Source organism: Acomys minous, assembly GCF_964271855.1.
Source record: "Acomys minous genome assembly, chromosome: 2".
In the NCBI taxonomy this organism is placed as follows: domain Eukaryota; kingdom Metazoa; phylum Chordata; class Mammalia; order Rodentia; family Muridae; genus Acomys; species Acomys minous.
Window position 1 is genome coordinate 92,792,118 of NC_140484.1, and position 15,053 is coordinate 92,807,170.

Sequence of the window (15,053 nt, forward strand, 5' to 3'; positions counted from 1 at the left end):
TGGGTTGGCTCTATTGATATTCTTGTGAGGCTACAGTTATCTCCATGTCCTTTTCTGCTCCCCTGATCCTCTGCTTCCTACTTTTCCACAAGGTTCCCTACCCATCTCCCAGTGTTTGGCTATGATTCTCAGCATCCGCATTGAGGTGCTGTTGGGTGGAGCCTCTCAGAGGACAACTCCGCTTGACTCTTGTCTTGAAGCATAAGAGAGTATCAGTAACGTCAGGGGCTGTTTCTCTCATATGAGGTGGGTCTTGGGTTGGACCAGACATCACATGGGCCTTCTCTCAATCTCAGCTATATCTGCTCTATATTTATCCCTGCATATCCTGTAGGTGGTGTGAATTTTGGGTCGAATTTTTGTGGGTGAGTTGGTGTTCCCCTCCCTCTATTAGGAGATTTGTCTAGTTAGAGGTTGTCCTCTTAATGCTCTATGGCCTCTGCTACTAGGAGTCTCTCCTAGAGTCCATTTCATATCCCCCTGGCAGCCTACCATTACTTAGTTCTCTAGCTTATCACAGAGATGCCCTCTCCTTCAGGTTCTCTTTTCTTTACAGGTCCTTCATGCTTCTGCCCTGCTCTCCCCAAGTCTGCTCTCCTCTCTCCTTTATCCTCTACTACTTTGTTCTAGCTCTTCAACCACCACCACCTCAATTTATTCTATTTCCCCTTCTGAGTTAGGTTTAAGCATTCTCTCTTGCATACTTTTTGTTACTTTTCTTCTTTGGGTCTGTGCATTGTAGTATGCTAATCTTGTATTATACAGTTAAAATCCACTTATAAGTGAGTACACACCCTTTGTGTCTTTCTGTGTCTAGGTTACCTCATTCAGGATGATCTTTGCTTTCCACCCATTGGCCTGCAAATTTCATGATGTTTTTGTTTAGCTAAGTAGTATTCCATTGTGTAAATGCACCACAGATTCTTTATCCATTCTTCAGTTGAGGGGCATCTAGGTTGTTTTTAGCTACTAGCTGTTATGAATAAAGTTGCTATGAACATTGTTAAGTGAGTGTACTTGTTGTATGGTAGAATCTTTTGGGAATATACCCAGTTGTGGTATAGCTGGGTCTCAAAGTAGAGCTATTTCCAATTTTATGAGAAAGCACTAGATTGATTTCTAAAGTGGTTGTACGAGTTTGTACTCCCACTAGCAATAGAGGAGTGCTCTGCTTTCTCCACATCCTTGCCAGCATTGTGCTGTCAATTGAGGTTTTCATCTTAGCCATTGTTATGATTGTAAGATAGAATCTCAGAGCCATTTTGATTTGCATGTCCATGATGACTAAGGATATTTAGTATTTCTTTAAGTGCTTCTAGGCCATTGGAGATTACTCTGTTGAGAATTCTCTGTTTAGCTCTGTATACCATTTTTAATTGGGTTATTTTGTTTCTTGGTGTTTAATGTTTTGAATTATTTATATATTTTGGATATTAGCCTTCTGTCATATGTAGAGTTGGTGAGGATCTTTTCCCAGTCTGTGAGCTGTCACTTTCTTCTGTTGACAGTGTCCTTTGCCTTATAGAAGCTCTTTAGTTTCAAGGAGTCCCATTTATTAATTGTGGGTTTTAGAGTCTGAGCTGTGGTTGTTCAGTTCAGGAAGTTTTCTCCTGTGTTAATGAGTTCAAGGATCTTCCCCATTTTTTCTTCTAATAGATTTAGTGTGTCTGGTATTATGTTGAGGTCTTTAATCCATTTGGACTTGAGTTTTTTACAAGGTATTAACTATGGGTCTATTTTCATTTTTCTACACATAGATATTGATCTAGATCCTAACCATTTGTTGAAGATGTTGTCTTTCTTCCAACTTAAGGTTTTAGCTCTATTGTAAAATATCAGGTGTCCATAAGTTTGTGGTTTTATTTCTCAGTCTTCAATTCAATTACATTTGTCCATTAGTCTATGTCTGTGAAGATACAAGCAGTTTTCATTACTATTGCTTTTTAATATAGGTTAAAATCTGGGATGGAGGTACCTCCAGAAGTTTTTTGTTTTGTTTTTTCAATTTTTGTTTGTTTGTTTTTTATTGTGTAGGATAGTTTTAGCTATTATGGGTTTTTTGTTTTTCCATATGAAGTTTAGAATTGTTATTTCAAGATCTGTAAAGAATTGTATATATGTGTGTATGTGTATGTATGTGTGTGTATGTGTATGTATGTGTGTGTATGTGTATGTATGTGTATATGGACATGTGTTTGTGTTTATGTGTGTGTTTCAGTTATATTAGACACTGATTCCTTTTTGCTCTCAAAACCATTTGAGCTGGTTTCTAGTCACTTGTAGCCTATAGCTGATAACCTAAATTAAGTGATACTTGTCTCTGAAAAAAAAAAGAATTGTGTTGGTATTTTGACAGGGTTTGCACTGAATCCATAGATTACTTTTGGTAAAATGTCCATTTTTACCTTGTTAGTCCTATTGATCCATGAGCATGGGAGATCTTTCCATCTTCTGATATCTTCTTCAATTTCTTTCCTTAGAGACTTGAAGTTCTTGTCATACAGGTCTTTCACTTGTTGACTACTGTTACAGCAAGATTCTTTTGGTTTGATGAAAGTCGGGTTATTCATTTCATGCATTTTCCTGTGTATAGTTAGCCTCCTTGGGTTGGCGCTTTTGTTCTAGTATCTTCTGAAGGGGTGGCTTTGTTGCTATATATTGTTTAAATTTGGTTTTGTTACAAATTATCTTGTTTTCTCCATCTATGGTGATTGAAAATTTTGTTGGTTATAGTGGTGTAGGGTTGCATCTGTGGTCTCTTATTGTTAGCATAACATCCATGTAGGCCCTTCTTGCTTTCATATTCTCTGTTGAGAGGTCAGACTTAATTCTGATAGGTATGCCTTTATATATTACTTGTCGTTTTTCCATTGCCACTTTTAAAAATCTTTTGTTGTTGTTGTTGTACATTTTGTGTTTTAATTATTATGTGGTAGGAAGATTTTCTTTACTGGTTCAATATATTTGGAGTTCTGTGAGCTCCTCCTTTGTTTATAGTTATCTCTTTTTTTAAATTGGGGACATTTTCTTCTATGATTTTGTTGAAAATATTTTCTGAAATGTAGAACTTAGAATATTCTTCTTCTCTTCCTATTATTCTTAGGCTTGGTGTTTTCATAGTGTCCCAGATTTCTTGGATGTTTTATTTCAGGAGCTTTTTAGTTTTAATATTTTCTTTGGCTCATGTATTAATAACTTCAAACTTTCCTTCTACACTTGATATTTACTCTTCCATCTTTTGTATTTTGTTGATGTTGCTTGTGCCTGTAGTTCCTGTCACCTCCCTAGGTTTTCCAACTCCAAGATTGCCTCAGATTGTGTTTTCTTTGGTGCTTGTAACTCCACCTTTAGGCTTTGAATAGTTTCATTCATTTCTTTCTCCCATTTGGTTGTATTTTCTGTAATTCTTTGAAAGATTTGTTTAATTCCTTCATCTGTTCGAATGTATATTACTTTTTTATTTTTTGAGAGAGAGATTTATTTTCCTCCTTCAAGGCCTCTATTATTTTCATAACCTCAGACTTAAAATCTTTTCCTTGCACTGCAGAGTAGTTAGTATCTCCAGGCCTTGCATGGTAGGACCGCTGTTTTATGGTGGTGTCATATGGCTTTGAGTTGGTGCCAGTTTTGTTTGCATGTTTGCTTGTTATTTTTGTTTGCAGAGAAGACAGCAGGAGGAACATCTAGTAAGGGAAGGTAGGAGGCTGAATGTGGGTGTTGGCTGCTACAAGAGGAGCTGCTCACATGGTCACAATAACAGAAAGAGGACAGTGAACCATTGTTCAGACGCCAGTGAAACCTGTCCGTGTTCCTTTTTGTCACTGGGCTTTCAGAACTCTGAGATGGAATGCCATAACCAAGGGATCCAACAAGGAAGGATGAGGGTGACTCTGACTCGCAGGGCATTCTAAGAATTAAAACCTAACATGTTCTTCTTACTTTTAAAAATATCATTTTATTCTCCTCCTTTTAATCATTTATTCTATCCTCCTTGCTTTTAATAAATGCCAATGATCCATGTCTGCCATGATGTATGTAGGGCATGACTTGTCATTTCCTGCACATTACCCTCATTTTCCCTAACACACTCTACTGTGGGACTCTCAGGTTGATGATGAAAGTTGGAATTAATCCTAAAATTTCTTTACAGCCTGCAGCACATGAAGAATTATAAAATGGTTAGATGCCAATCAGCACACACCCTTACTTCACTGGAGTTTGTCTTTTGAGTGTGAATAACTAGTTTGTAGAGTGAGGTTCAGTCACTGAGACATCCTTTTTGCCCCTTGAATTGTTTTTGAACTTAGGAACCAGAGTTATAATAATATCCCCAATTTCATTAGGTGATCATTGAAATTTGAGTAAGATATTTCATTGTGCTTGACTTGTGTTTCTTTCTTGTTTAACATATGTAAGAATATGTCCTTGATATAAAGGGAATTTGGGGACCACACTGGTATATGCATAGAGATTTTTACTGCTTCTCCTGATATTGAAATTGCTTCTGGAAAATTTCTCCATCATTTACTTAAAACTTCACATAATGGAATCAAGAGGTAGTGTTACACTCTGATGTTTGCATACTCCACAGTGATTGGCACTAAAAAGTAAATGCAGAATATGAAAGAGAAGTGTTTTGATGAACACATGAGAATTTCCTGTTTGGAAACAGATGTTTACTTTTTTATTGTCAACTTGACTGGCTTCAGAAACACATAGGAAATAATGATTAGCACATTGTGAAGGTGTTTCCATGGATGAAAGTTTAAATACACTGGAAAATACCTGATGTGAATGAGTGACACTGTTCCAAGGATAAGTATTCTGAACACATAAGGAAAAAGGAGTGGGCTGAGTGCCACCATTCTTCCCTCTCTGTTTCCTCACTCTGGACCCTGTGGGAGAAGTCACCTCACACTCCTGAAATGCCTTTCACACCATAAGGACTTGGTGCCTTCTTAAACTGTGAAACTAAGTGAACCCTGCCCTCAAGTTGCTGTTGTCAGTTATTTTGTCAGGGAAGGGTTGAGAATGCCTCAGCAAGTTTACTGAAAAGTCAATCAAATTTTTCAGGACCAGTAGTAACATTCAAGATAATATCATGTTATGATGGTGAGTCTAGAAGCAGATAGGAAAGGCAGAAGGAATGAGAGGGTGCCAGCTTTAAAAAATTAATCATGATCTCACAATCAGCGGAAGAAAGAGTTGTGACTGTAGGGTAAAGGCACACATGCTGTTGTTCTGTGTGTTCTCTTGCTCCTCCTGGTGTTCATGTGCCTTCCATCTACTAACTGAGCACCACTCACCAAAATTACCTGTTGCAAAAATCAGACAACAAAGTCTAGTAATTTAGTGGAGTGAGATGAGTGCCAATAGGCACCCTCTGTGTAGTCAGCTCCTCTGAGCTGTCACTCACCACTTCTTTATATTAATGTGACTAGGCTCAAGGTTCCTCTCTTAAACAGGGGAGACAACATGAGATTTTTAAAATTGGAACCTGGGGTGGAATTTTCTCTAATTTAGCCTTTGCTGTAGTTTTTGATGGCTTCCTTGTGTTTGATTTTTTAAAATAGTATCTGTCTCTTTCATTTCAAGTTTGTGATCTAGACCTAACACTGTCTACAAAGTTTGAATCAACATCAAATTAGTGTCATTGTGTATCACAACAAAATGCATCATACTTGCTTTTAATAATTCATATTGTAAGAGTCTCGCATTGGTTTTTTCCCTGCATGGGCAGCATCTGTAATTTGATTTATGCTATTTTATGTGGATGTCTTTATCTAGATCAAGTTTGTATCTATTAGCCGCAAAGCCTGTTCACTTAGGTATGCCATCTAAGGCATTGTGAATTATCTAACTGCTATAGGAAAATCTCTAAAAATTATGACAGTATAAAAAAATTAAATTAATCTAAGTAGTTGCCCCATGTATTTTGAAACATTCTAGTGAGTAGAAAGGAAACATGACCATCTGAAGCCACACAAATTTGGCAGGTCACATATGCACCTTTTGTGTATCCCTTGTGTCAGTTCTCTGTAAGTAATTGATAACAGAAAGTAACAGCTAATATACTCACATCTGAATACTTGTGTTCAGGATCTACTTTAGGAAAGAAAATGAGACACATTGTAAACGTGGAGTGGCAGAAGATAATAGGAAGTAAGAAAAGATATCTATATTACTTATGTCTATTAAGTTAAAATGCAATTAAATGGGTACAGATGGTGCCAGGTGCTAAGTAGAGACACAGAATGAAACTTCAGAAGTTCCTACTTTAGTATAATCCCAAGTCAGGAAGTTTCCTTATAAAGTGAATGGATAAAGGATAATAATATCAGATTGCCTCTGTAACTCATTTTAGAAAATCACATGGTGTCATTTAAATGGTTGTTTCCTGAAGCACTGGACACTATGTCTGAAAATCACATTGTGTTAGATTCTCTGGTCTGATTCATGACAGAAGCACCTCCTTCTACGAGTAAAAGCAACTCACAAGTTTACAGCAGCACTGTGCTTGAGAGGCACAGAAACAGATATAGTCAGCCCAAACAAATTGTATTTCCATCTCTCCCGCATAGAATCAGCCAATCACTTTAGCACTAACAACATAGAAGCTCATCACTGTCCTAATTTTGCCTGATGTAGCTGGTCTCCTGGCATCTGCTTCTGCTACTGAAAGAAATTCTGTCACTTATCACCTTTACCCTGGTTAATTTTTTTTACTAGCCACATAGCCTTGAATACATCCCAAAGATGTTGTGAAAGTTTTATGACCTCATAATTCCAATGTCAGACAAACAATATTTGCTCACATTTTCTTTAAACTTATCCCTGGGTCTAATCTGTAGTTGAATAAATGCAGAGCACATCTGTCCTCTGTGTTCACAACACCTGCATAATGTCTCTGCGTCTCATGCTTCTTATATCACCCTGAACATCTGGGTTTGGCTTGAAATATCTGTCTTTCTTCTGTTTCAGACACTTTGGTTTCCTCCTCTAATAATCTCAGGAACACCTTGATTTTCCCTTGCCTGGAATCTCTCCAGAAAATGGGTATCTTATCTAAGCTACTTCTGAAATGAATGTCAAGTACCAACAAGATAAAAATTACAGCAATGAAAATGAAAACACCAAGGCTACGTACAATATTCTCGAATATCAAATGTTCACAGATTATTGCATCTATATCAGAGATGACATTGGGTTCTGTGGACATAAAAGCTAAAGAAATTTTGAAATATTTACTCATGAACATCCTATTTTTTTTAAAAGGATGGTTAATAAAGTGCATAAGTACAAACAAAAGATGAACTATGAAGAAAGGTTACACACAGGAAAGAAGCAGAATGCGGGCTTCTCTGAGGAGGAGGTACATGAACAGCCTGAGACAGCAAGAGAAAAATGCCAATATTGAGGGCTGCATTATTTAAAAGGAAGTTTGTATAGATCACAATGTTTGAGAATATTTATTAATTCTGGAGGGCTTTACTAACCCAGCTAGCTCCCAATAATTGAGAAACAGAACTTTCTATTTATTTAACAAGTGTTAAGCACATAACTGGGCATGTACAATTTGTACTAACTTTCTAAGCTACTCTGGCTGCCTCCCAGCTTCACTCTCCATGTTACTTGCCGAATGTTGGTCCTGTCTGGGCTGGATCTGCTTCATCAGGCCATGTCATTTCTCTCCATCTTTCTTCTTCCTCCTTTCTTTTCCTCCAGGCCTCACGTCCCCTACCTGAGAACTCAAGCCTGGGAACAGAAGCCCCACCTACCATTCTCCTGCCCAGTTATAGGATCTATAGCATTTTTATACCCAGAGATAATTGGGGAGCAAAGTTTATGTAACATTAATCAGTGTATGTGAGAATGTACTTGTCTGGACTGCAACCAGATCTTGGGTCAGAGTTTAGCATTTGAATGAACAGAGCACCAGACCAACCCCCAGCATCATAGTTAAGAAGGTAAAAGGGCATGGATTAGCTCCAGTACTGTCTATAGAGTCCTTACGATATGGTGGAACATGCAAGGTACAATAGCAGAAGGTTAAATGAGGGAGCCATGTGGAAAGAGGGGGGAAACAGAGTATGAGTTAGAGTCAGACTTATTCTTTCACAGCTATCTTCTGGCTAAGATCTTAAATGTTCCCTGTAGTATCCTGGCTCAATGCTTGGTGGTCAGTCTCTGGGAATAGTAAAAGATGAGGGAACCTTCAGGGCTGAGGCCTCATTGGAAGAATAACTTCACTAGTAATGCACAGGCTTTAATAAGACCCATGCTTCTGTCTGCCTATCTTATTCCTCAACACTTTGAGTTGAGCATACTTGTATAGCAAGGTCTGTGAGAACTATGAGGATTCCTTTACCAGAAACAAGACAGGAATTTGTTTATTGTAATGTGGGATGATGTAGCTGCACAGGTTCCTGGTATCTGAGATGGGTTTCCTCAGTGACCAAATACTTCCTTCTATGCCATCCTTCTTAGGAGGTGCATGCTTCCTATGAGTAGCACCAAATGAAGAATAAGTATCCAATATATAAACCTAGAGCCATATGTGACCCATGTTCAAAGCACAGAAGTATAACTCTAGGTATAAAAGAGCTTTGAAATTGTAATTCTGATATAGTTATGCATATGGAAAGAGATAGATGCGTGTTGACAGACATAATCTCCCAAGCAATATAGTCCTAGCATTAACATAACACAACATAGCACAAAGACAGGTGTTTATGTTTGATAGCTGCACACTTTGACCAGCAAATTTGACTAATCAATATATTTTTATTACCAGAAATTTTCAAAAAAAAACTATTTAAATGTGCACACACACATCATAATATTTGACATTCTTCCCAACAATGTCCCAAAGGTCATGGCTTATAAAAACATGGAACTTGTATATTCTCCACAACCACTTCGGTAAGTAAGTAGTTAATACCCAGTATCTGAGGCGTTGCATCTGAAGCATGGAAGATTTCTCGATAGTAGAGATTCTGCCCTGGGTTCCAGGTCATACAGAGGCAAGAGAGTCATTCCTCCACCATCCTGGCTCAATAAAAGAAAATAAAAGTCTATGCTGCTTCTAAAAACAGAAAAAAAAAATATGACACAGTCTCCTGGTGTACTTTAAAGTATTCACTGAATAAAAAATGAGGGAAAAGGAGGTCACTTTTCATTATGGGTATCAGAATGATCAAGTTCTTAGAATTTATTTTCAGTATATGAAGCCCATAGAAGATTCACTGTTAGAATCAAGCCACAAAAGCCAGGCAACTGCAGCTATTCACACACGGTCCGTGTTCTGTCCCAGGCCCACCCACTTTCACACAAACCTCTCATCACTCCTAAGATACCACACGTCTTCTGAAGCTCATGTCGGACATCTTCTCCGGTGGAAGGTTTTCAAAGTGAACACACTATGTTATTCATGGTGACACAGCTTTTCCTCATGAAAACCATTAGTCATGTGTGTGTTTTATAGGATGTAATCCATTCATTTTCCCTCATTTTCCAGCTCACAAGAGAAAAACCAGTATTGGAAAGATTATGTCAATACTTTTGTCTGGTTTTTTTTTTTTTAGTTACTAACCTTTATTTTCACATTTGAATGATGATTTCAAAGTGAATGCTAAAACAAGTTATCATGTTAATAACTCAATCCCAAACAGGCTAAATTCCATCAAAATAAAAGGCACGATCAATGCCTTTTTTCTCCATGTTTTATTGTAAGGAGTCTCATTTTATTCTTTCCTGCCAACATCAGCTTATTCTGACCTTGTGTCCTCTGTTTTGACAACCTTGTCCCCTGTCTACATGCATTGGTTCTGGGCTGACAGTCTGTTACATTGACCATGGTCCTTTTGTCACAAGTGCTAGCCTCTATTCAGATGACAGCAGCCCCTGTCCACATGTACAATACACATAACTAAACATCCTGTGTTCCAATAACCACTGTCCTTTCTCCATGTACACCAGACTTTGCTTTGATCACAAACACTAGCCCTGGGTTAGTTGTCCTCTGTTCAAATGACTGTTGTCCTTACTCCACATGCGTTAGCTCTGCTTGGCTCAGTTGCCTTCTGATGTTCCTTAGCAGACATCCTTTTCAAGCTATCACTGGTTTGTGCAAAATGTGGTTTTAATTACCTAGAATGACAACTAAAACCAGGTAGGTGATATTGAGGATGAGCCAAAGCTTATAAATAGAGAATAGCACAGGAGAGAGTTATAGTTTATATTCATGCTCAGCTGGTTCTGTCTTATTCCATTTGGTTTCTGTGGGGTCCAGGGATGTTATCTCCTGAAACCTGGCTGAGCACAATTTCTCCTCCATAATTCTTTGTACCTGGCAGTGACCGTATCTCATATTTTAAAAGGCAATGTCTCCCAATACTTTATTCTATTTTTTAAAAAATGTGGATTGACTAAATTTCATTATGTGATGATACATAACGATTTACTAGGCATGTTTCATCCTAATCCTTACTAGATTTATACTGACATTAATACTTCATAATCTTCGTTATATTTTTTTCATTTATATTCTATCAAATTCTATAAAAGTACCCTTTAATGCAAGAGTCATCTTCTCAGCAATCACTTGAGTTCCCTGAGTGTGCCCCTCACTTAAGAGCCTCTTATTCCTGTGGACAAATAGTCATTACTGCTCCACAAAGCATCACCTCTTCCAGTAAAAAAAAAAAAAAAAAAAAAAAAATATATATATATATATATATATATATATATATATATATATATATCTTCTTGTGATGGAATCTAAGTTAACATTCTCATATCCATATGAACAATAATTTCCTTGCTGACTAGGATGGCATGTGTATAATGTATATTTTCTGCCCAAAAATATAAAAGTAAAGATCATTTGCATGTGATTTACTTTTCACAATCACTTGGTTTTTCTACCTGGATGGAGATATTCCTCTTCTACAGAATAATTCTGTGTCTTTGCAAGGTTATTTGGTTATCATAGATTATTAGCCTTTTTTATAATTCATATAAATAAGCAAAATTTTCTCGGTCCACCTTAGTCACATAGCAGTAAACTTTTGAAGTTGCCTGAAATTCACTAATTTATCAGTTTCTTTGGTGAATATTTGCAACCCACTTTAGAAATATATTACTGTTATTTAATCAATCTCCTGTTGAGGAATGCCTATGCTATGTGAAAATTATTATGAATAAATTATTAAAATCTGTGTGTAAGACTGACTGTAAGTCTAGAGTTCCATCTTCTTCAGCATATGACTGAATTACAGCATGGATAACTCTCCAGGGAGAATTTTACAGACTCTCTAGAAATGACATCATTGTTCTATTGGGCTGTGAAAACATCCTTGGATGACATATAAATGCACAGGGGTCTCTCTGTCCCAATAAAACATTTTATAAGAAAAATATAAAGCAGGCAAACTTAGCCAGCATGTTCAGTTGAGTCAGCACTTCCCTACATCACCTGTAACTTTGAACATCATCTCTTTCTTTCTTCATTTTAGCCATGTGAATAGTTGGTTTGTTTTCCTCTGAAAACAGATATCATTATTTATGAAATAATTGTGGTTAGTGGACATTTACATAGATTCTGTCTCCAGCATCAGTTCAAGTTTGTTTTCAGTACTTTTCATTATTTTTGTTTGTTTTCTTTGAGTGTATATTTGAAGATTTTCTCCCAATTCTTTCTTAGCCATCTTACCAAAAGCAATCTACATATTCAATACAATCACTATCAAAATACCTGGACAATTCTTTACAGATCTCAAAAGATCACTTTTCAACTTTATATGGAAAGACAAAAAACCCAGAATAGGTAAAACAATCCTGGACAGTAAAATATCTTCTGGAGGAATCTCCATCCCTGATCTCAAGCTTACTATAGAGCAACAGTAATTAAAACAGCATGGTATTAGCATAGAAATAGGCTGGTTGACCAATGGAATCTAATTTAATGGTCCCAGAAATAGACACACACATCACTTGAGGACACTTGATTGTTGACAAAGAAGCCAAAAACATACAATAAAAAAATTAACATCTTTAACAATTGGTGCTAATCTAGCTGGATGTCTACATGGAGAAAAATGCAGGTAGCTGTGTGTTTGTCACCTGACAGAAAAGTAAATACAGTGTGGATTAAAGACCTCAACATGAAACCAGACACCCTAAATTCATTAGAAGAGAAAGTGGGGAAGATTCTTGAACTCATTGGCACAGGAGACACCTTCCTGAACAAAACACCAATAGCACAGGTTCTAAGACCAACAACTTATAAATGGAATTCTTTTTGTGTTCTTTGCTTATTATTATTATTTAAAAGGAAGCAGACAAATTTTTCTTTGAGTGTATATATGAAGATTTTCTCCCAATCCTTTCTTAAGTATCGATTTCCTTAGTGATAGGCCTTCATTAACAATGCATTAAGGTTTTAATATTTTTGGAATTATAATCTAATTACTTCATTTCTTTCTTCCTTTTACTCCATCCATCTCATTTACCATGTCTTACAATTTCTGTAGACATTCTGCTGTCTTTATGTGAAATCCATACATACTAATGATCCTTGAGAACTTCTACAATGATTTTTCTATAATTTTATAGATTTGCTCATATGTGCAGGCCTGCTCTACAATAATATTAAGTATAGGTAGTTAGGGTAGACCCCATACCTCCAATTTGATGTGGAGGCCAACATATTTTCTCTACTGTGTGTTTTATTGGGAAGTTTTGAAAATGTCAAATTGAAGAAATTGTGTTCTCAAGATATTAATAGGGTTTTAAAATCTAGAATCAATGTTGGATTTTGCTGAAAGTTTTTTCTGAATTTTCCAAATAGCTATAGGTATGTAATGACAGTCCTACTATTGGAGTAAGCACTGTTGAGATCTCATAATCTCACTGGCTGTGAGGTTTTCTGTGTTTAATAAGATACAGAGTCATGTATTTCTGCCTGTTAAATCACCAAACTGGTAAAGAGAAAGAGAAAGAGAGAGGGGGGTGGGAGAGGGAAAGAGGGAGAGAGAGAGACAGAGACAGAGAGAGAGAGAGAGAGAGACAGAGACAGAGAGAGAGACAGAGAGACAGAGAGAGAGAGAGAGAGAGAGAGAGAGAGAGAGAGAGAGAGAGAGAGAGAGAATTTCTTGGCTCAATTTGTAATTTTCATCTTGTTGGAAATTTTTCAAAAAATAGATCACTGTCTGTGTTGGTCTTCCAAAAAGAATCTTAGAAAATAGAATAGATGAATAATTTTCAAGAGATTTTGGAATGAATGAACACCTGAAAGATATGATGTGTCTACCCCATTCCTATCATAAGGTTAAATGAATAAATGTTGATTAGGAAGAAGCTAAGATCCTAGTGTGAGTTTCTAGAACAGTCTCTCTAAGGCATGAAAGCTCTTCATTTTGACACTAGTTACCAGAACAGCCAGCATTTTCTTATACTTTTTCTCTTTATCCTCTACTTTGCTATTTTCCTACTGAGGCAATAAAATCCACTGACACAGTTTGATGGAGAAAGGGTTTATTTTGGCTCATTTTTGCCAGGTACTATGATCTTCATGGACTGGAATTCTTGGCAGTGGGTGCTTTAAGAAGCTGGCGACATTGTATCCACATCAGTAAGAAAAGAGAGAGGAAAACTGACGTCACCTCACTTTCTCCTTGTAATCAGCAGGACTCTGGGAGCTTAGGATGGTGGTATGCACTTTGGGTAGATTGTATCCTCACCTCAGTCATCATAATTTAGACAATCTTTCTCAAACATATCTCCTAGTTGATTCTGTCTCCTGCCAAGTTGACTATATTAAAAATTACAATCTTTTTATGCTCTCTTATTACAATCAGCCTGGCAGTGGCAAAGGCTGACAGCAGTGAAGAACTTTCAAGCTGATAATTTCAAGAACTGCTTCTGGTTATTGAGATGAACACTGGCTCTTAAATTAATGCCCACTGTTCTCAGGTGAGGTAATTAAATTCACAGTATACATGAAAGTGGCCAGCATGCTTATCCTATATAATTAATGTGTCTGAAGATAAAAATCACCTTAAATTGAAGGTATGCAGTTTTCAACGAAGCAGGTAATGTATTTTTCTTATTTAAGAGTTTCCTGGGGGCTGGAGACATGGCTCAGAGGTTAAGAGTACCAACTGGTCTTCCAGACGTCCTGAGTTCAATTCCCAGCAACCACATGGTGGCTCACAACAATCTATAATGTGATCTAATGTCCTTTTTCTGGCATACAGGTGTACATGTAGACAGAGCACTGTATGCGTAATAAATAAAAAATAAATCTTTTAAAAAATTTCCTTTTAAGAATTATATATTTCCCAGTTTTGATGGTCCATGCCTTTAATCCCATCATTTGGGAGGGAGGCAGGTGGATATCTGAGTTCAAGAACAGACTTGTCTGCACAGTGAGTTCCAGCACAGCCAGGAGTACACAGAGAAATACTGTCTCGAAACAAAAACAAAAGAAATATATTTGTATTGTGTGTGTGTGTGTGTGTGTGTGTGTGTGTGTGTGTGTGTGTGTGTGAACTGAATGGATTGGAGATATAGGTGGATGTTTGAGGGATATCTTGGCATTTATAAGGCCATGCATTCAATATACGTCACTGAGATAAACTTAAAACCATAAGCACTGGACTGCACCAGCCACTATTACTCTATCCAACCCGAGTAAATGGCCTAGGAGAACATGTAACATCCAGGAGATGATATATGTCTATTAAGCTTCATATAGGTTGAATAGGTTGATGTGACAAGAATTATAGTAATATAATTGGTAGAAAACTGGACTAAAATATAAATCAGAACATCCCTGAAGGCATATTTGTAATCCTTTCCAGATATTAAAAAAACCTTCCTATTCAAGTGATATATTATAGGTAAAGTGGCCTAGGCGATTTCAACAGATATAAAGGTATGGAGATAAGACCATGTTTGTAAGGCCCAGTTGTTATGGATGTATAATCATAATTATACATCACTACCCCTTCATTCATGCAATAGGTTATACACAGTTCAAAATTCACTTG